The 18,427-nt window shown below is 39.5% G+C and overlaps 42 non-coding genes across 42 annotated transcripts; all 42 read left to right on the top strand.

Annotated features, from left to right (window-relative positions):
• The first annotated feature begins 217 nt into the window (after positions 1 to 217).
• trnaq-uug (transfer RNA glutamine (anticodon UUG)) lies at positions 218 to 289 on the top strand. Its single transcript has one exon. It is a non-coding gene; the product is annotated as a tRNA-Gln (tRNA).
• Positions 290 to 404: 115 nt separating this feature from the next.
• On the top strand, positions 405 to 476 carry trnaq-cug (transfer RNA glutamine (anticodon CUG)). Its single transcript has one exon. It is a non-coding gene; the product is annotated as a tRNA-Gln (tRNA).
• Positions 477 to 1,071: 595 nt separating this feature from the next.
• On the top strand, positions 1,072 to 1,143 carry trnaq-uug (transfer RNA glutamine (anticodon UUG)). The gene has a single exon. It is a non-coding gene; the product is annotated as a tRNA-Gln (tRNA).
• A 115-nt stretch (positions 1,144 to 1,258) lies between these two features.
• trnaq-cug (transfer RNA glutamine (anticodon CUG)) lies at positions 1,259 to 1,330 on the top strand. Its single transcript has one exon. It is a non-coding gene; the product is annotated as a tRNA-Gln (tRNA).
• Positions 1,331 to 1,933: 603 nt separating this feature from the next.
• On the top strand, positions 1,934 to 2,005 carry trnaq-uug (transfer RNA glutamine (anticodon UUG)). Its single transcript has one exon. It is a non-coding gene; the product is annotated as a tRNA-Gln (tRNA).
• A 307-nt stretch (positions 2,006 to 2,312) lies between these two features.
• trnaq-uug (transfer RNA glutamine (anticodon UUG)) lies at positions 2,313 to 2,384 on the top strand. Its single transcript has one exon. It is a non-coding gene; the product is annotated as a tRNA-Gln (tRNA).
• Positions 2,385 to 2,499: 115 nt separating this feature from the next.
• trnaq-cug (transfer RNA glutamine (anticodon CUG)) lies at positions 2,500 to 2,571 on the top strand. Its single transcript has one exon. It is a non-coding gene; the product is annotated as a tRNA-Gln (tRNA).
• A 594-nt stretch (positions 2,572 to 3,165) lies between these two features.
• On the top strand, positions 3,166 to 3,237 carry trnaq-uug (transfer RNA glutamine (anticodon UUG)). The gene has a single exon. It is a non-coding gene; the product is annotated as a tRNA-Gln (tRNA).
• A 115-nt stretch (positions 3,238 to 3,352) lies between these two features.
• trnaq-cug (transfer RNA glutamine (anticodon CUG)) lies at positions 3,353 to 3,424 on the top strand. Its single transcript has one exon. It is a non-coding gene; the product is annotated as a tRNA-Gln (tRNA).
• Positions 3,425 to 4,018: 594 nt separating this feature from the next.
• trnaq-uug (transfer RNA glutamine (anticodon UUG)) lies at positions 4,019 to 4,090 on the top strand. Its single transcript has one exon. It is a non-coding gene; the product is annotated as a tRNA-Gln (tRNA).
• Positions 4,091 to 4,205: 115 nt separating this feature from the next.
• Positions 4,206 to 4,277, top strand: trnaq-cug (transfer RNA glutamine (anticodon CUG)). Its single transcript has one exon. It is a non-coding gene; the product is annotated as a tRNA-Gln (tRNA).
• Positions 4,278 to 4,872: 595 nt separating this feature from the next.
• Positions 4,873 to 4,944, top strand: trnaq-uug (transfer RNA glutamine (anticodon UUG)). The gene has a single exon. It is a non-coding gene; the product is annotated as a tRNA-Gln (tRNA).
• A 115-nt stretch (positions 4,945 to 5,059) lies between these two features.
• On the top strand, positions 5,060 to 5,131 carry trnaq-cug (transfer RNA glutamine (anticodon CUG)). The gene has a single exon. It is a non-coding gene; the product is annotated as a tRNA-Gln (tRNA).
• A 594-nt stretch (positions 5,132 to 5,725) lies between these two features.
• Positions 5,726 to 5,797, top strand: trnaq-uug (transfer RNA glutamine (anticodon UUG)). The gene has a single exon. It is a non-coding gene; the product is annotated as a tRNA-Gln (tRNA).
• Positions 5,798 to 5,912: 115 nt separating this feature from the next.
• trnaq-cug (transfer RNA glutamine (anticodon CUG)) lies at positions 5,913 to 5,984 on the top strand. Its single transcript has one exon. It is a non-coding gene; the product is annotated as a tRNA-Gln (tRNA).
• A 594-nt stretch (positions 5,985 to 6,578) lies between these two features.
• On the top strand, positions 6,579 to 6,650 carry trnaq-uug (transfer RNA glutamine (anticodon UUG)). The gene has a single exon. It is a non-coding gene; the product is annotated as a tRNA-Gln (tRNA).
• A 115-nt stretch (positions 6,651 to 6,765) lies between these two features.
• trnaq-cug (transfer RNA glutamine (anticodon CUG)) lies at positions 6,766 to 6,837 on the top strand. Its single transcript has one exon. It is a non-coding gene; the product is annotated as a tRNA-Gln (tRNA).
• Positions 6,838 to 7,430: 593 nt separating this feature from the next.
• Positions 7,431 to 7,502, top strand: trnaq-uug (transfer RNA glutamine (anticodon UUG)). The gene has a single exon. It is a non-coding gene; the product is annotated as a tRNA-Gln (tRNA).
• A 116-nt stretch (positions 7,503 to 7,618) lies between these two features.
• Positions 7,619 to 7,690, top strand: trnaq-cug (transfer RNA glutamine (anticodon CUG)). Its single transcript has one exon. It is a non-coding gene; the product is annotated as a tRNA-Gln (tRNA).
• A 594-nt stretch (positions 7,691 to 8,284) lies between these two features.
• Positions 8,285 to 8,356, top strand: trnaq-uug (transfer RNA glutamine (anticodon UUG)). The gene has a single exon. It is a non-coding gene; the product is annotated as a tRNA-Gln (tRNA).
• A 115-nt stretch (positions 8,357 to 8,471) lies between these two features.
• trnaq-cug (transfer RNA glutamine (anticodon CUG)) lies at positions 8,472 to 8,543 on the top strand. Its single transcript has one exon. It is a non-coding gene; the product is annotated as a tRNA-Gln (tRNA).
• Positions 8,544 to 9,136: 593 nt separating this feature from the next.
• trnaq-uug (transfer RNA glutamine (anticodon UUG)) lies at positions 9,137 to 9,208 on the top strand. Its single transcript has one exon. It is a non-coding gene; the product is annotated as a tRNA-Gln (tRNA).
• Positions 9,209 to 9,992: 784 nt separating this feature from the next.
• On the top strand, positions 9,993 to 10,064 carry trnaq-uug (transfer RNA glutamine (anticodon UUG)). Its single transcript has one exon. It is a non-coding gene; the product is annotated as a tRNA-Gln (tRNA).
• A 115-nt stretch (positions 10,065 to 10,179) lies between these two features.
• Positions 10,180 to 10,251, top strand: trnaq-cug (transfer RNA glutamine (anticodon CUG)). The gene has a single exon. It is a non-coding gene; the product is annotated as a tRNA-Gln (tRNA).
• A 595-nt stretch (positions 10,252 to 10,846) lies between these two features.
• On the top strand, positions 10,847 to 10,918 carry trnaq-uug (transfer RNA glutamine (anticodon UUG)). The gene has a single exon. It is a non-coding gene; the product is annotated as a tRNA-Gln (tRNA).
• Positions 10,919 to 11,033: 115 nt separating this feature from the next.
• On the top strand, positions 11,034 to 11,105 carry trnaq-cug (transfer RNA glutamine (anticodon CUG)). The gene has a single exon. It is a non-coding gene; the product is annotated as a tRNA-Gln (tRNA).
• A 594-nt stretch (positions 11,106 to 11,699) lies between these two features.
• Positions 11,700 to 11,771, top strand: trnaq-uug (transfer RNA glutamine (anticodon UUG)). The gene has a single exon. It is a non-coding gene; the product is annotated as a tRNA-Gln (tRNA).
• Positions 11,772 to 11,886: 115 nt separating this feature from the next.
• trnaq-cug (transfer RNA glutamine (anticodon CUG)) lies at positions 11,887 to 11,958 on the top strand. Its single transcript has one exon. It is a non-coding gene; the product is annotated as a tRNA-Gln (tRNA).
• A 592-nt stretch (positions 11,959 to 12,550) lies between these two features.
• On the top strand, positions 12,551 to 12,622 carry trnaq-uug (transfer RNA glutamine (anticodon UUG)). The gene has a single exon. It is a non-coding gene; the product is annotated as a tRNA-Gln (tRNA).
• A 115-nt stretch (positions 12,623 to 12,737) lies between these two features.
• trnaq-cug (transfer RNA glutamine (anticodon CUG)) lies at positions 12,738 to 12,809 on the top strand. Its single transcript has one exon. It is a non-coding gene; the product is annotated as a tRNA-Gln (tRNA).
• A 592-nt stretch (positions 12,810 to 13,401) lies between these two features.
• trnaq-uug (transfer RNA glutamine (anticodon UUG)) lies at positions 13,402 to 13,473 on the top strand. Its single transcript has one exon. It is a non-coding gene; the product is annotated as a tRNA-Gln (tRNA).
• Positions 13,474 to 13,588: 115 nt separating this feature from the next.
• trnaq-cug (transfer RNA glutamine (anticodon CUG)) lies at positions 13,589 to 13,660 on the top strand. Its single transcript has one exon. It is a non-coding gene; the product is annotated as a tRNA-Gln (tRNA).
• A 598-nt stretch (positions 13,661 to 14,258) lies between these two features.
• Positions 14,259 to 14,330, top strand: trnaq-uug (transfer RNA glutamine (anticodon UUG)). Its single transcript has one exon. It is a non-coding gene; the product is annotated as a tRNA-Gln (tRNA).
• Positions 14,331 to 14,445: 115 nt separating this feature from the next.
• Positions 14,446 to 14,517, top strand: trnaq-cug (transfer RNA glutamine (anticodon CUG)). Its single transcript has one exon. It is a non-coding gene; the product is annotated as a tRNA-Gln (tRNA).
• Positions 14,518 to 15,109: 592 nt separating this feature from the next.
• On the top strand, positions 15,110 to 15,181 carry trnaq-uug (transfer RNA glutamine (anticodon UUG)). Its single transcript has one exon. It is a non-coding gene; the product is annotated as a tRNA-Gln (tRNA).
• Positions 15,182 to 15,296: 115 nt separating this feature from the next.
• Positions 15,297 to 15,368, top strand: trnaq-cug (transfer RNA glutamine (anticodon CUG)). Its single transcript has one exon. It is a non-coding gene; the product is annotated as a tRNA-Gln (tRNA).
• Positions 15,369 to 15,965: 597 nt separating this feature from the next.
• On the top strand, positions 15,966 to 16,037 carry trnaq-uug (transfer RNA glutamine (anticodon UUG)). Its single transcript has one exon. It is a non-coding gene; the product is annotated as a tRNA-Gln (tRNA).
• Positions 16,038 to 16,152: 115 nt separating this feature from the next.
• Positions 16,153 to 16,224, top strand: trnaq-cug (transfer RNA glutamine (anticodon CUG)). The gene has a single exon. It is a non-coding gene; the product is annotated as a tRNA-Gln (tRNA).
• A 593-nt stretch (positions 16,225 to 16,817) lies between these two features.
• Positions 16,818 to 16,889, top strand: trnaq-uug (transfer RNA glutamine (anticodon UUG)). The gene has a single exon. It is a non-coding gene; the product is annotated as a tRNA-Gln (tRNA).
• Positions 16,890 to 17,004: 115 nt separating this feature from the next.
• trnaq-cug (transfer RNA glutamine (anticodon CUG)) lies at positions 17,005 to 17,076 on the top strand. The gene has a single exon. It is a non-coding gene; the product is annotated as a tRNA-Gln (tRNA).
• A 595-nt stretch (positions 17,077 to 17,671) lies between these two features.
• Positions 17,672 to 17,743, top strand: trnaq-uug (transfer RNA glutamine (anticodon UUG)). Its single transcript has one exon. It is a non-coding gene; the product is annotated as a tRNA-Gln (tRNA).
• A 115-nt stretch (positions 17,744 to 17,858) lies between these two features.
• trnaq-cug (transfer RNA glutamine (anticodon CUG)) lies at positions 17,859 to 17,930 on the top strand. The gene has a single exon. It is a non-coding gene; the product is annotated as a tRNA-Gln (tRNA).
• The last annotated feature ends 497 nt before the right edge of the window (positions 17,931 to 18,427 follow it).

The raw sequence follows: 18,427 nt of genomic DNA, 5'->3' as shown, positions 1-18,427 counted from the left end.
GTAAAGGTTATCACTCAGGACTCTGAATCCTACAATCCGAGTTTAAATCTTGGACGATCCTTCCATGTCAATAAATTTGCCTCGTGGAACTAGAATATAGCTGTCCAAATATTGTTGTCAATTGCAAGTATTTTCAACACGTGAAGGAACGACAGTCTGCTGTTTCTAATTAAACGCAGAATTTTTTTTTTTCAATTTCCATGAGGATTTAGAATATGGTTCTATGGTGTAATGGTTAGCACTCTGGACTTTGAATCCAGTGATCCGAGTTCAAGTCTCGGTAGAACCTATCTATTTTTTGTGCTGAATTATTCACATGGCCAACCAATAATCTCATTATCTGCTGTTTATCCGGTGTACAAATTACAGGAAAATTGGAACTCTACAATAATTGCTCTGTATAGGGTTCTATGGTGTAATGGTTAGCACTCAGGACTCTGAATCCTGCGATCCGAGTTCAAATCTCGGTAGGACCTACCTCGATTTTACAGTGACATACTCCTCCACTGTCAAATTTAAAATCGTCCTGTGTGTAAGAAACAAGTGGGTGGGAGTCGATAAGCACGCTTGTTCCTCACGAATGGCTAACCTACGGAAAATGCATACTATGAGATCCTGGTAGGTTTTTTAATTGAAAACTTGCAGCCCCACAAAGCACTGAAAATGTTTCATATTTTGTTCACACTCATCACATCATTCGTGTTGAAAATATGTGGATTTCCAAGTGGATACATGGTAGGGTAGCCCAGTTGATACCGTTTCTGTCCAGAAAATATTTGATCTGCTTTTTCGGTGACCCAAGGACAGTAAAATCTGAACCCGTCACAGAGTATTGAGTACAGGGTTCTATGCTGTAAAGGTTATCACTCAGGACTCTGAATCCTACAATCCGAGTTTAAATCTTGGACGATCCTTCCATGTCAATAAATTTGCCTCGTGGAACTAGAATATAGCTGTCCAAATATTGTTGTCAATTGCAAGTATTTTCAACACGTGAAGGAACGACAGTCTGCTGTTTCTAATTAAACGCAGAATTTTTTTTTTTTCAATTTCCATGAGGATTTAGAATATGGTTCTATGGTGTAATGGTTAGCACTCTGGACTTTGAATCCAGTGATCCGAGTTCAAGTCTCGGTAGAACCTATCTATTTTTTGTGCTGAATTATTCACATGGCCAACCAATAATCTCATTATCTGCTGTTTATCCGGTGTACAAATTACAGGAAAATTGGAACTCTACAATAATTGCTCTGTATAGGGTTCTATGGTGTAATGGTTAGCACTCAGGACTCTGAATCCTGCGATCCGAGTTCAAATCTCGGTAGGACCTACCTCGATTTTACAGTGACACACTCCTCCACTGTCAAATTTAAAATCGTCCTGTGTGTAAGAAACAAGTGGGTGGGAGTCGATAAGCACGCTTGTTCCTCACGAATGGCTAACCTACGGAAAATGCATACTATGAGATCCTGGTAGGTTTTTTAATTGAAAACTTGCAGCCCCACAAAGCACTGAAAATGTTTCATATTTTGTTCACACTCATCACATCATTCGTGTTGAAAATATGTGGATTTCCAAGTGGATACATGGTAGGGTAGCCCAGTTGATACCGTTTCTGTCCAGAAAATATTTGATCTGCTTTTTCGGTGACCCAAGGACAGTAAAATCTGAACCCGTCACAGAGTATTGAGTACAGGGTTCTATGCTGTAAAGGTTATCACTCAGGACTCTGAATCCTACAATCCGAGTTTAAATCTTGGACGATCCTTCCATGTCAATAAATTTGCCTCGTGGAACTAGAATATAGCTGTCCAAATATTGTTGTCAATTGCAAGTATTTTCAACACGTGAAGGAACGACAGTCTGCTGTTTCTAATTAAACGCAGAAATTTAGAATTTTTTTTTTTTCAATTTCCATGAGGATTTAGAATATGGTTCTATGGTGTAATGGTTAGCACTCTGGACTTTGAATCCAGTGATCCGAGTTCAAGTCTCGGTAGAACTATCTATTTTTTGTGCTGAATTATTCACATGGCCAACCAATAATCTCATTATCTGCTGTTTATACAAATTACAGGAAAATTGGAACTCTACAATAATTGCTCTGTATAGGGTTCTATGGTGTAATGGTTAGCACTCAGGACTCTGGAAAATTGGGAACTGTCAATAAATTTGCCTCGTGGAATAGAATATAGCTGTCCAAATATTGTTGTCAATTGCAAGTATTTTCAACACGTGAAGGAACGACAGTCTGCTGTTTCTAATTAAACGCAGAATTTTTTTTTTTCAATTTCCATGAGGATTTAGAATATGGTTCTATGGTGTAATGGTTAGCACTCTGGACTTTGAATCCAGTGATCTGAGTTCAAGTCTCGGTAGAACCTATCTATTTTTTGTGCTGAATTATTCACATGGCCAACCAATAATCTCATTATCTGCTGTTTATCCGGTGTACAAATTACAGGAAAATTGGAACTCTACAATAATTGCTCTGTATAGGGTTCTATGGTGTAATGGTTAGCACTCAGGACTCTGAATCCTGCGATCCGAGTTCAAATCTCGGTAGGACCTACCTCGATTTTACAGTGACATACTCCTCCACTGTCAAATTTAAAATCGTCCTGTGTGTAAGAAACAAGTGGGTGGGAGTCGATAAGCACGCTTGTTCCTCACGAATGGCTAACCTACGGAAAATGCATACTATGAGATCCTGGTAGGTTTTTTAATTGAAAACTTGCAGCCCCACAAAGCACTGAAAATGTTTCATATTTTGTTCACACTCATCACATCATTCGTGTTGAAAATATGTGGATTTCCAAGTGGATACATGGTAGGGTAGCCCAGTTGATACCGTTTCTGTCCAGAAAATATTTGATCTGCTTTTTCGGTGACCCAAGGACAGTAAAATCTGAACCCGTCACAGAGTATTGAGTACAGGGTTCTATGCTGTAAAGGTTATCACTCAGGACTCTGAATCCTACAATCCGAGTTTAAATCTTGGACGATCCTTCCATGTCAATAAATTTGCCTCGTGGAACTAGAATATAGCTGTCCAAATATTGTTGTCAATTGCAAGTATTTTCAACACGTGAAGGAACGACAGTCTGCTGTTTCTAATTAAACGCAGAATTTTTTTTTTTCAATTTCCATGAGGATTTAGAATATGGTTCTATGGTGTAATGGTTAGCACTCTGGACTTTGAATCCAGTGATCCGAGTTCAAGTCTCGGTAGAACCTATCTATTTTTTGTGCTGAATTATTCACATGGCCAACCAATAATCTCATTATCTGCTGTTTATCCGGTGTACAAATTACAGGAAAATTGGAACTCTACAATAATTGCTCTGTATAGGGTTCTATGGTGTAATGGTTAGCACTCAGGACTCTGAATCCTGCGATCCGAGTTCAAATCTCGGTAGGACCTACCTCGATTTTACAGTGACACACTCCTCCACTGTCAAATTTAAAATCGTCCTGTGTGTAAGAAACAAGTGGGTGGGAGTCGATAAGCACGCTTGTTCCTCACGAATGGCTAACCTACGGAAAATGCATACTATGAGATCCTGGTAGGTTTTTTAATTGAAAACTTGCAGCCCCACAAAGCACTGAAAATGTTTCATATTTTGTTCACACTCATCACATCATTCGTGTTGAAAATATGTGGATTTCCAAGTGGATACATGGTAGGGTAGCCCAGTTGATACCGTTTCTGTCCAGAAAATATTTGATCTGCTTTTTCGGTGACCCAAGGACAGTAAAATCTGAACCCGTCACAGAGTATTGAGTACAGGGTTCTATGCTGTAAAGGTTATCACTCAGGACTCTGAATCCTACAATCCGAGTTTAAATCTTGGACGATCCTTCCATGTCAATAAATTTGCCTCGTGGAACTAGAATATAGCTGTCCAAATATTGTTGTCAATTGCAAGTATTTTCAACACGTGAAGGAACGACAGTCTGCTGTTTCTAATTAAACGCAGAATTTTTTTTTTTCAATTTCCATGAGGATTTAGAATATGGTTCTATGGTGTAATGGTTAGCACTCTGGACTTTGAATCCAGTGATCCGAGTTCAAGTCTCGGTAGAACCTATCTATTTTTTGTGCTGAATTATTCACATGGCCAACCAATAATCTCATTATCTGCTGTTTATCCGGTGTACAAATTACAGGAAAATTGGAACTCTACAATAATTGCTCTGTATAGGGTTCTATGGTGTAATGGTTAGCACTCAGGACTCTGAATCCTGCGATCCGAGTTCAAATCTCGGTAGGACCTACCTCGATTTTACAGTGACATACTCCTCCACTGTCAAATTTAAAATCGTCCTGTGTGTAAGAAACAAGTGGGTGGGAGTCGATAAGCACGCTTGTTCCTCACGAATGGCTAACCTACGGAAAATGCATACTATGAGATCCTGGTAGGTTTTTTAATTGAAAACTTGCAGCCCCACAAAGCACTGAAAATGTTTCATATTTTGTTCACACTCATCACATCATTCGTGTTGAAAATATGTGGATTTCCAAGTGGATACATGGTAGGGTAGCCCAGTTGATACCGTTTCTGTCCAGAAAATATTTGATCTGCTTTTTCGGTGACCCAAGGACAGTAAAATCTGAACCCGTCACAGAGTATTGAGTACAGGGTTCTATGCTGTAAAGGTTATCACTCAGGACTCTGAATCCTACAATCCGAGTTTAAATCTTGGACGATCCTTCCATGTCAATAAATTTGCCTCGTGGAACTAGAATATAGCTGTCCAAATATTGTTGTCAATTGCAAGTATTTTCAACACGTGAAGGAACGACAGTCTGCTGTTTCTAATTAAACGCAGAATTTTTTTTTTTTCAATTTCCATGAGGATTTAGAATATGGTTCTATGGTGTAATGGTTAGCACTCTGGACTTTGAATCCAGTGATCCGAGTTCAAGTCTCGGTAGAACCTATCTATTTTTTGTGCTGAATTATTCACATGGCCAACCAATAATCTCATTATCTGCTGTTTATCCGGTGTACAAATTACAGGAAAATTGGAACTCTACAATAATTGCTCTGTATAGGGTTCTATGGTGTAATGGTTAGCACTCAGGACTCTGAATCCTGCGATCCGAGTTCAAATCTCGGTAGGACCTACCTCGATTTTACAGTGACACACTCCTCCACTGTCAAATTTAAAATCGTCCTGTGTGTAAGAAACAAGTGGGTGGGAGTCGATAAGCACGCTTGTTCCTCACGAATGGCTAACCTACGGAAAATGCATACTATGAGATCCTGGTAGGTTTTTTAATTGAAAACTTGCAGCCCCACAAAGCACTGAAAATGTTTCATATTTTGTTCACACTCATCACATCATTCGTGTTGAAAATATGTGGATTTCCAAGTGGATACATGGTAGGGTAGCCCAGTTGATACCGTTTCTGTCCAGAAAATATTTGATCTGCTTTTTCGGTGACCCAAGGACAGTAAAATCTGAACCCGTCACAGAGTATTGAGTACAGGGTTCTATGCTGTAAAGGTTATCACTCAGGACTCTGAATCCTACAATCCGAGTTTAAATCTTGGACGATCCTTCCATGTCAATAAATTTGCCTCGTGGAACTAGAATATAGCTGTCCAAATATTGTTGTCAATTGCAAGTATTTTCAACACGTGAAGGAACGACAGTCTGCTGTTTCTAATTAAACGCAGAATTTTTTTTTTTCAATTTCCATGAGGATTTAGAATATGGTTCTATGGTGTAATGGTTAGCACTCTGGACTTTGAATCCAGTGATCCGAGTTCAAGTCTCGGTAGAACCTATCTATTTTTTGTGCTGAATTATTCACATGGCCAACCAATAATCTCATTATCTGCTGTTTATCCGGTGTACAAATTACAGGAAAATTGGAACTCTACAATAATTGCTCTGTATAGGGTTCTATGGTGTAATGGTTAGCACTCAGGACTCTGAATCCTGCGATCCGAGTTCAAATCTCGGTAGGACCTACCTCGATTTTACAGTGACATACTCCTCCACTGTCAAATTTAAAATCGTCCTGTGTGTAAGAAACAAGTGGGTGGGAGTCGATAAGCACGCTTGTTCCTCACGAATGGCTAACCTACGGAAAATGCATACTATGAGATCCTGGTAGGTTTTTTAATTGAAAACTTGCAGCCCCACAAAGCACTGAAAATGTTTCATATTTTGTTCACACTCATCACATCATTCGTGTTGAAAATATGTGGATTTCCAAGTGGATACATGGTAGGGTAGCCCAGTTGATACCGTTTCTGTCCAGAAAATATTTGATCTGCTTTTTCGGTGACCCAAGGACAGTAAAATCTGAACCCGTCACAGAGTATTGAGTACAGGGTTCTATGCTGTAAAAGGTTATCACTCAGGACTCTGAATCCTACAATCCGAGTTTAAATCTTGGACGATCCTTCCATGTCAATAAATTTGCCTCGTGGAACTAGAATATAGCTGTCCAAATATTGTTGTCAATTGCAAGTATTTTCAACACGTGAAGGAACGACAGTCTGCTGTTTCTAATTAAACGCAGAATTTTTTTTTTCAATTTCCATGAGGATTTAGAATATGGTTCTATGGTGTAATGGTTAGCACTCTGGACTTTGAATCCAGTGATCCGAGTTCAAGTCTCGGTAGAACCTATCTATTTTTTGTGCTGAATTATTCACATGGCCAACCAATAATCTCATTATCTGCTGTTTATCCGGTGTACAAATTACAGGAAAATTGGAACTCTACAATAATTGCTCTGTATAGGGTTCTATGGTGTAATGGTTAGCACTCAGGACTCTGAATCCTGCGATCCGAGTTCAAATCTCGGTAGGACCTACCTCGATTTTACAGTGACACACTCCTCCACTGTCAAATTTAAAATCGTCCTGTGTGTAAGAAACAAGTGGGTGGGAGTCGATAAGCACGCTTGTTCCTCACGAATGGCTAACCTACGGAAAATGCATACTATGAGATCCTGGTAGGTTTTTTAATTGAAAACTTGCAGCCCCACAAAGCACTGAAAATGTTTCATATTTTGTTCACACTCATCACATCATTCGTGTTGAAAATATGTGGATTTCCAAGTGGATACATGGTAGGGTAGCCCAGTTGATACCGTTTCTGTCCAGAAAATATTTGATCTGTTTTTCGGTGACCCAAGGACAGTAAAATCTGAACCCGTCACAGAGTATTGAGTACAGGGTTCTATGCTGTAAAGGTTATCACTCAGGACTCTGAATCCTACAATCCGAGTTTAAATCTTGGACGATCCTTCCATGTCAATAAATTTGCCTCGTGGAACTAGAATATAGCTGTCCAAATATTGTTGTCAATTGCAAGTATTTTCAACACGTGAAGGAACGACAGTCTGCTGTTTCTAATTAAACGCAGAATTTTTTTTTTCAATTTCCATGAGGATTTGAGAATATGGTTCTATGGTGTAATGGTTAGCACTCTGGACTTTGAATCCAGTGATCCGAGTTCAAGTCTCGGTAGAACCTATCTATTTTTTTGTGCTGAATTATTCACATGGCCAACCAATAATCTCATTATCTGCTGTTTATCCGGTGTACAAATTACAGGAAAATTGGAACTCTACAATAAGTGCTCTGTATAGGGTTCTATGGTGTAATGGTTAGCACTCAGGACTCTGAATCCTGCGATCTGAGTTCAAATCTCGGTAGGACCTACCTTGATTTTACAGTGACACACTCCTCCACTGTCAAATTTAAAATCGTCCTGTGTGTAAGAAACAAGTGGGTGGGAGTCGATAAGCACGCTTGTTCCTCACGAATGGCTAACCTACGGAAAATGCATACTATGAGATCCTGGTAGGTTTTTTAATTGAAAACTTGCAGCCCCACAAAGCACTGAAAATGTTTCATATTTTGTTCACACTCATCACATCATTCGTGTTGAAAATATGTGGATTTCCAAGTGGATACATGGTAGGGTAGCCCAGTTGATACCGTTTCTGGCCAGAAAATATTTGATCTGTTTTTCCGGTGACCCAAGGACAGTAAAATCTGAACCCGTCACAGAGTATTGAGTACAGGGTTCTATGCTGTAAAGGTTATCACTCAGGACTCTGAATCCTACAATCCGAGTTTAAATCTTGGACGATCCTTCCATGTCAATAAATTTGCCTCGTGGAACTAGAATATAGCTGTCCAAATATTGTTGTCAATTGAAAGTATTTTCAACACGTGAAGGAACGACAGTCTGCTGTTTCTAATTAAACGCAGAATTTTTTTTTTTCAATTTCCATGAGGATTTAGAATATGGTTCTATGGTGTAATGGTTAGCACTCTGGACTTTGAATCCAGTGATCCGAGTTCAAGTCTCGGTAGAACCTATCTATTTTTTGTGCTGAATTATTCAGAAGGCCAACCAATAATCTCATTATCTGCTGTTTATCCGGTGTACAAATTACAGGAAAATTGGAACTCTACAATAATTGCTCTGTATAGGGTTCTATGGTGTAATGGTTAGCACTCAGGACTCTGAATCCTGCGATCCGAGTTCAAATCTCGGTAGGACCTACCTCAATTTTACAGTGACACACTCCTCCACTGTCAAATTTAAAATCGTCCTGTGTGTAAGAAACAAGTGGGTGGGAGTCGATAAGCACGCTTGTTCCTCACGAATGGCTAACCTACGGAAAATGCATACTATGAGATCCTGGTAGGTTTTTTAATTGAAAACTTGCAGCCCCACAAAGCACTGAAAATGTTTCATATTTTGTTCACACTCATCACATCATTCGTGTTGAAAATATGTGGATTTCCAAGTGGATACATGGTAGGGTAGCCCAGTTGATACCGTTTCTGGCCAGAAAATATTTGATCTGCTTTTTCGGTGACCCAAGGACAGTAAAATCTGAACCCGTCACAGAGTATTGAGTACAGGGTTCTATGCTGTAAAGGTTATCACTCAGGACTCTGAATCCTACAATCCGAGTTTAAATCTTGGACGATCCTTCCATGTCAATAAATTTGCCTCGTGGAACTAGAATATAGCTGTCCAAATATTGTTGTCAATTGCAAGTATTTTCAACACGTGAAGGAACGACAGTCTGCTGTTTCTAATTAAACGCAGAATTTTTTTTTTCAATTTCCATGAGGATTTAGAATATGGTTCTATGGTGTAATGGTTAGCACTCTGGACTTTGAATCCAGTGATCCGAGTTCAAGTCTCGGTAGAACCTATCTATTTTTTGTGCTGAATTATTCACATGGCCAACCAATAATCTCATTATCTGCTGTTTATCCGGTGTACAAATTACAGGAAAATTGGAACTCTACAATAATTGCTCTGTATAGGGTTCTATGGTGTAATGGTTAGCACTCAGGTCTCTGAATCCTGCGATCCAAGTTCAAATCTCAGTAGGACCTACCTTGATTATACAGTGACATACTCCTCCACTGTCAAATTTAAAATCATCCTGTGTGTAAGAAACAAGTGGGTGGGAGTCGATAAGCACGCTTGTTCCTCACGAATGGCTAACCTATGGAAAATGCATACTATGAGATCCTGGTAGGTTTTTTAATTGAAAACTTGCAGCCCCCCCACAAAGCACTGAAAATGTTTCATATTTTGTTCACACTCATCACATCATTCGTGTTGAAAATATGTGGATTTCCAAGTGGATACATGGTAGGGTAGCCCAGTTGATACCGTTTCTGTCCAGAAAATATTTGATCTGCTTTTCCGGTGACCCAAGGACAGTAAAATCTGAACCCGTCACAGAGTATTGAGTACAGGGTTCTATGCTGTAAAGGTTATCACTCAGGACTCTGAATCCTACAATCCGAGTTTAAATCTTGGACGATCCTTCCATGTCAATAAATTTGCCTCGTGGAACTAGAATATAGCTGTCCAAATATTGTTGTCAATTGCAAGTATTTTCAACACGTGAAGGAACGACAGTCTGCTGTTTCTAATTAAACGCAGAATTTTTTTTTTTCAATTTCCATGAGGATTTAGAATATGGTTCTATGGTGTAATGGTTAGCACTCTGGACTTTGAATCCAGTGATCCGAGTTCAAGTCTCGGTAGAACCTATCTATTTTTTGTGCTGAATTATTCACATGGCCAACCAATAATCTCATTATCTGCTGTTTATCCGGTGTACAAATTACAGGAAAATTGGAACTCTACAATAATTGCTCTGTATAGGGTTCTATGGTGTAATGGTTAGCACTCAGGACTCTGAATCCTGCGATCCGAGTTCAAATCTCGGTAGGACCTACCTCGATTTTACAGTGACACACTCCTCCACTGTCAAATTTAAAATCGTCCTGTGTGTAAGAAACAAGTGGGTGGGAGTCGATAAGCACGCTTGTTCCTCACGAATGGCTAACCTACGGAAAATGCATACTATGAGATCCTGGTAGGTTTTTTAATTGAAAACTTGCAGCCCCACAAAGCACTGAAAATGTTTCATATTTTGTTCACACTCATCACATCATTCGTGTTGAAAATATGTGGATTTCCAAGTGGATACATGGTAGGGTAGCCCAGTTGATACCGTTTCTGGCCAGAAAATATTTGATCTGCTTTTTCCGGTGACCCAAGGACAGTAAAATCTGAACCCGTCACAGAGTATTGAGTACAGGGTTCTATGCTGTAAAGGTTATCACTCAGGACTCTGAATCCTACAATCCGAGTTTAAATCTTGGACGATCCTTCCATGTCAATAAATTTGCCTCGTGGAACTAGAATATAGCTGTCCAAATATTGTTGTCAATTGCAAGTATTTTCAACACGTGAAGGAACGACAGTCTGCTGTTTCTAATTAAACGCAGAATTTTTTTTTTTCAATTTCCATGAGGATTTAGAATATGGTTCTATGGTGTAATGGTTAGCACTCTGGACTTTGAATCCAGTGATCCGAGTTCAAGTCTCGGTAGAACCTATCTATTTTTTGTGCTGAATTATTCACATGGCCAACCAATAATCTCATTATCTGCTGTTTATCCGGTGTACAAATTACAGGAAAATTGGAACTCTACAATAATTGCTCTGTATAGGGTTCTATGGTGTAATGGTTAGCACTCAGGACTCTGAATCCTGCGATCCGAGTTCAAATCTCGGTAGGACCTACCTCGATTTTACAGTGACACACTCCTCCACTGTCAAATTTAAAATCGTCCTGTGTGTAAGAAACAAGTGGGTGGGAGTCGATAAGCACGCTTGTTCCTCACGAATGGCTAACCTACGGAAAATGCATACTATGAGATCCTGGTAGGTTTTTTAATTGAAAACTTGCAGCCCCACAAAGCACTGAAAATGTTTCATATTTTGTTCACACTCATCACATCATTCGTGTTGAAAATATGTGGATTTCCAAGTGGATACATGGTAGGGTAGCCCAGTTGATACCGTTTCTGGCCAGAAAATATTTGATCTGCTTTTTCGGTGACCCAAGGACAGTAAAATCTGAACCCGTCACAGAGTATTGAGTACAGGGTTCTATGCTGTAAAGGTTATCACTCAGGACTCTGAATCCTACAATCCGAGTTTAAATCTTGGACGATCCTTCCATGTCAATAAATTTGCCTCGTGGAACTAGAATATAGCTGTCCAAATATTGTTGTCAATTGCAAGTATTTTCAACACGTGAAGGAACGACAGTCTGCTGTTTCTAATTAAACGCATAATTTTTTTTTTTCAATTTCCATGAGGATTTAGAATATGGTTCTATGGTGTAATGGTTAGCACTCTGGACTTTGAATCCAGTGATCCGAGTTCAAGTCTCGGTAGAACCTATCTATTTTTTGTGCTGAATTATTCACATGGTCAACCAATAATCTCATTATCTGCTGTTTATCCGGTGTACAAATTACAGGAAAATTGGAACTCTACAATAATTGCTCTGTATAGGGTTCTATGGTGTAATGGTTAGCACTCAGGACTCTGAATCCTGCGATCCGAGTTCAAATCTCGGTAGGACCTACCTTGATTTTACAGTGACACACTCCTCCACTGTCAAATTTAAAATCGTCCTGTGTGTAAGAAACAAGTGGGTGGGAGTCGATAAGCACGCTTGTTCCTCACGAATGGCTAACCTACGGAAAATGCATACTATGAGATCCTGGTAGGTTTTTTAATTGAAAACTTGCAGCCCCACAAAGCACTGAAAATGTTTCATATTTTGTTCACACTCATCACATCATTCGTGTTGAAAATATGTGGATTTCCAAGTGGATACATGGTAGGGTAGCCCAGTTGATACCGTTTCTGGCCAGAAAATATTTGATCTGTTTTTCGGTGACCCAAGGACAGTAAAATCTGAACCCGTCACAGAGTATTGAGTACAGGGTTCTATGCTGTAAAGGTTATCACTCAGGACTCTGAATCCTACAATCCGAGTTTAAATCTTGGACGATCCTTCCATGTCAATAAATTTGCCTCGTGGAACTAGAATATAGCTGTCCAAATATTGTTGTCAATTGAAAGTATTTTCAACACGTGAAGGAACGACAGTCTGCTGTTTCTAATTAAACGCAGAATTTTTTTTTTCAATTTCCATGAGGATTTAGAATATGGTTCTATGGTGTAATGGTTAGCACTCTGGACTTTGAATCCAGTGATCCGAGTTCAAGTCTCGGTAGAACCTATCTATTTTTTGTGCTGAATTATTCACATGGCCAACCAATAATCTCATTATCTGCTGTTTATCCGGTGTACAAATTACAGGAAAATTGGAACTCTACAATAATTGCTCTGTATAGGGTTCTATGGTGTAATGGTTAGCACTCAGGACTCTGAATCCTGCGATCCGAGTTCAAATCTCGGTAGGACCTACCTCGATTTTACAGTGACACACTCCTCCACTGTCAAATTTAAAATCGTCCTGTGTGTAAGAAACAAGTGGGTGGGAGTCGATAAGCACGCTTGTTCCTCACGAATGGCTAACCTACGGAAAATGCATACTATGAGATCCTGGTAGGTTTTTTAATTGAAAACTTGCAGCCCCACAAAGCACTGAAAATGTTTCATATTTTGTTCACACTCATCACATCATTCGTGTTGAAAATATGTGGATTTCCAAGTGGATACATGGTAGGGTAGCCCAGTTGATACCGTTTCTGGCCAGAAAATATTTGATCTGTTTTTCCGGTGACCCAAGGACAGTAAAATCTGAACCCGTCACAGAGTATTGAGTACAGGGTTCTATGCTGTAAAGGTTATCACTCAGGACTCTGAATCCTACAATCCGAGTTTAAATCTTGGACGATCCTTCCATGTCAATAAATTTGCCTCGTGGAACTAGAATATAGCTGTCCAAATATTGTTGTCAATTGCAAGTATTTTCAACACGTGAAGGAACGACAGTCTGCTGTTTCTAATTAAACGCAGAATTTTTTTTTCAATTTCCATGAGGATTTAGAATATGGTTCTATGGTGTAATGGTTAGCACTCTGGACTTTGAATCCAGTGATCCGAGTTCAAGTCTCGGTAGAACCTATCTATTTTTTGTGCTGAATTATTCACATGGCCAACCAATAATCTCATTATCTGCTGTTTATCCGGTGTACAAATTACAGGAAAATTGGAACTCTACAATAATTGCTCTGTATAGGGTTCTATGGTGTAATGGTTAGCACTCAGGACTCTGAATCCTGCGATCCGAGTTCAAATCTCGGTAGGACCTACCTCGATTTTACAGTGACACACTCCTCCACTGTCAAATTTAAAATCGTCCTGTGTGTAAGAAACAAGTGGGTGGGAGTCGATAAGCACGCTTGTTCCTCACGAATGGCTAACCTACGGAAAATGCATACTATGAGATCCTGGTAGGTTTTTTAATTGAAAACTTGCAGCCCCACAAAGCACTGAAAATGTTTCATATTTTGTTCACACTCATCACATCATTCGTGTTGAAAATATGTGGATTTCCAAGTGGATACATGGTAGGGTAGCCCAGTTGATACCGTTTCTGGCCAGAAAATATTTGATCTGCTTTTTCCGGTGACCCAAGGACAGTAAAATCTGAACCCGTCACAGAGTATTGAGTACAGGGTTCTATGCTGTAAAGGTTATCACTCAGGACTCTGAATCCTACAATCCGAGTTTAAATCTTGGACGATCCTTCCATGTCAATAAATTTGCCTCGTGGAACTAGAATATAGCTGTCCAAATATTGTTGTCAATTGCAAGTATTTTCAACACGTGAAGGAACGACAGTCTGCTGTTTCTAATTAAACGCAGAATTTTTTTTTTTTTTCAATTTCCATGAGGATTTAGAATATGGTTCTATGGTGTAATGGTTAGCACTCTGGACTTTGAATCCAGTGATCCGAGTTCAAGTCTCGGTAGAACCTATCTATTTTTTGTGCTGAATTATTCACATGGCCAACCAATAATCTCATTATCTGCTGTTTATCCGGTGTACAAATTACAGGAAAATTGGAACTCTACAATAATTGCTCTGTATAGGGTTCTATGGTGTAATGGTTAGCACTCAGGACTCTGAATCCTGCGATCCGAGTTCAAATCTCGGTAGGACCTACCTCGATTTTACAGTGACACACTCCTCCACTGTCAAATTTAAAATCGTCCTGTGTGTAAGAAACAAGTGGGTGGGAGTCGATAAGCACGCTTGTTCCTCACGAATGGCTAACCTACGGAAAATGCATACTATGAGATCCTGGTAGGTTTTTTAATTGAAAACTTGCAGCCCCACAAAGCACTGAAAATGTTTCATATTTTGTTCACACTCATCACATCATTCGTGTTGAAAATATGTGGATTTCCAAGTGGATACATGGTAGGGTAGCCCAGTTGATACCGTTTCTGGCCAGAAAATATTTGATCTGCTTTTTCGGTGACCCAAGGACAGTAAAATCTGAACCCGTCACAGAGTATTGAGTACAGGGTTCTATGCTGTAAAGGTTATCACTCAGGACTCTGAATCCTACAATCCGAGTTTAAATCTTGGACGATCCTTCCATGTCAATAAATTTGCCTCGTGGAACTAGAATATAGCTGTCCAAATATTGTTGTCAATTGCAAGTATTTTCAACACGTGAAGGAACGACAGTCTGCTGTTTCTAATTAAACGCAGAATTTTTTTTTCAATTTCCATGAGGATTTAGAATATGGTTCTATGGTGTAATGGTTAGCACTCTGGACTTTGAATCCAGTGATCCGAGTTCAAGTCTCGGTAGAACCTATCTATTTTTTGTGCTGAATTATTCACATGGCCAACCAATAATCTCATTATCTGCTGTTTATCCGGTGTACAAATTACAGGAAAATTGGAACTCTACAATAATTGCTCTGTATAGGGTTCTATGGTGTAATGGTTAGCACTCAGGACTCTGAATCCTGCGATCCGAGTTCAAATCTCGGTAGGACCTACCTCGATTTTACAGTGACACACTCCTCCACTGTCAAATTTAAAATCGTCCTGTGTGTAAGAAACAAGTGGGTGGGAGTCGATAAGCACGCTTGTTCCTCACGAATGGCTAACCTACGGAAAATGCATACTATGAGATCCTGGTAGGTTTTTTAATTGAAAACTTGCAGCCCCACAAAGCACTGAAAATGTTTCATATTTTGTTCACACTCATCACATCATTCGTGTTGAAAATATGTGGATTTCCAAGTGGATACATGGTAGGGTAGCCCAGTTGATACCGTTTCTGTCCAGAAAATATTTGATCTGCTTTTTCGGTGACCCAAGGACAGTAAAATCTGAACCCGTCACAGAGTATTGAGTACAGGGTTCTATGCTGTAAAGGTTATCACTCAGGACTCTGAATCCTACAATCCGAGTTTAAATCTTGGACGATCCTTCCATGTCAATAAATTTGCCTCGTGGAACTAGAATATAGCTGTCCAAATATTGTTGTCAATTGCAAGTATTTTCAACACGTGAAGGAACGACAGTCTGCTGTTTCTAATTAAACGCAGAGAATTTTTTTTTTTTCAATTTCCATGAGGATTTAGAATATGGTTCTATGGTGTAATGGTTAGCACTCTGGACTTTGAATCCAGTGATCCGAGTTCAAGTCTCGGTAGAACCTATCTATTTTTTGTGCTGAATTATTCACATGGCCAACCAATAATCTCATTATCTGCTGTTTATCCGGTGTACAAATTACAGGAAAATTGGAACTCTACAATAATTGCTCTGTATAGGGTTCTATGGTGTAATGGTTAGCACTCAGGACTCTGAATCCTGCGATCCGAGTTCAAATCTCGGTAGGACCTACCTGATTTTACAGTGACACACTCCTCCACTGTCAAATTTAAAATCGTCCTGTGTGTAAGAAACAAGTGGGTGGGAGTCGATAAGCACGCTTGTTCCTCACGAATGGCTAACCTACGGAAAATGCATACTATGAGATCCTGGTAGGTTTTTTAATTGAAAACTTGCAGCCCCACAAAGCACTGAAAATGTTTCATATTTTGTTCACACTCATCACATCATTCGTGTTGAAAATATGTGGATTTCCAAGTGGATACATGGTAGGGTAGCCCAGTTGATACCGTTTCTGGCCAGAAAATATTTGATCTGCTTTTCCGGTGACCCAAGGACAGTAAAATCTGAACCCGTCACAGAGTATTGAGTACAGGGTTCTATGCTGTAAAGGTTATCACTCAGGACTCTGAATCCTACAATCCGAGTTTAAATCTTGGACGATCCTTCCATGTCAATAAATTTGCCTCGTGGAACTAGAATATAGCTGTCCAAATATTGTTGTCAATTGCAAGTATTTTCAACACGTGAAGGAACGACAGTCTGCTGTTTCTAATTAAACGCAGAATTTTTTTTTTTCAATTTCCATGAGGATTTAGAATATGGTTCTATGGTGTAATGGTTAGCACTCTGGACTTTGAATCCAGTGATCCGAGTTCAAGTCTCGGTAGAACCTATCTATTTTTTGTGCTGAATTATTCACATGGCCAACCAATAATCTCATTATCTGCTGTTTATCCGGTGTACAAATTACAGGAAAATTGGAACTCTACAATAATTGCTCTGTATAGGGTTCTATGGTGTAATGGTTAGCACTCAGGACTCTGAATCCTGCGATCCGAGTTCAAATCTCGGTAGGACCTACCTCGATTTTACAGTGACACACTCCTCCACTGTCAAATTTAAAATCGTCCTGTGTGTAAGAAACAAGTGGGTGGGAGTCGATAAGCACGCTTGTTCCTCACGAATGGCTAACCTACGGAAAATGCATACTATGAGATCCTGGTAGGTTTTTTAATTGAAAACTTGCAGCCCCACAAAGCACTGAAAATGTTTCATATTTTGTTCACACTCATCACATCATTCGTGTTGAAAATATGTGGATTTCCAAGTGGATACATGGTAGGGTAGCCCAGTTGATACCGTTTCTGGCCAGAAAATATTTGATCTGTTTTTCCGGTGACCCAAGGACAGTAAAATCTGAACCCGTCACAGAGTATTGAGTACAGGGTTCTATGCTGTAAAGGTTATCACTCAGGACTCTGAATCCTACAATCCGAGTTTAAATCTTGGACGATCCTTCCATGTCAATAAATTTGCCTCGTGGAACTAGAATATAGCTGTCCAAATATTGTTGTCAATTGCAAGTATTTTCAACACGTGAAGGAACGACAGTCTGCTGTTTCTAATTAAACGCAGAATTTTTTTTTTTTCAATTTCCATGAGGATTTAGAATATGGTTCTATGGTGTAATGGTTAGCACTCTGGACTTTGAATCCAGTGATCCGAGTTCAAGTCTCGGTAGAACCTATCTATTTTTTGTGCTGAATTATTCACATGGCCAACCAATAATCTCATTATCTGCTGTTTATCCGGTGTACAAATTACAGGAAAATTGGAACTCTACAATAATTGCTCTGTATAGGGTTCTATGGTGTAATGGTTAGCACTCAGGACTCTGAATCCTGCGATCCGAGTTCAAATCTCGGTAGGACCTACCTCGATTTTACAGTGACACACTCCTCCACTGTCAAATTTAAAATCGTCCTGTGTGTAAGAAACAAGTGGGTGGGAGTCGATAAGCACGCTTGTTCCTCACGAATGGCTAACCTACGGAAAATGCATACTATGAGATCCTGGTAGGTTTTTTAATTGAAAACTTGCAGCCCCACAAAGCACTGAAAATGTTTCATATTTTGTTCACACTCATCACATCATTCGTGTTGAAAATATGTGGATTTCCAAGTGGATACATGGTAGGGTAGCCCAGTTGATACCGTTTCTGGCCAGAAAATATTTGATCTGTTTTTCCGGTGACCCAAGGACAGTAAAATCTGAACCCGTCACAGAGTATTGAGTACAGGGTTCTATGCTGTAAAGGTTATCACTCAGGACTCTGAATCCTACAATCCGAGTTTAAATCTTGGACGATCCTTCCATGTCAATAAATTTGCCTCGTGGAACTAGAATATAGCTGTCCAAATATTGTTGTCA

This window comes from Oncorhynchus masou, unplaced genomic scaffold (genome assembly GCF_036934945.1).
Source record: "Oncorhynchus masou masou isolate Uvic2021 unplaced genomic scaffold, UVic_Omas_1.1 unplaced_scaffold_488, whole genome shotgun sequence".
In the NCBI taxonomy this organism is placed as follows: Eukaryota; Metazoa; Chordata; class Actinopteri; order Salmoniformes; family Salmonidae; genus Oncorhynchus; species Oncorhynchus masou.
Note: the sequence above shows the minus strand (reverse complement) of the source record. Positions and strands in the feature narration are given on the sequence as shown.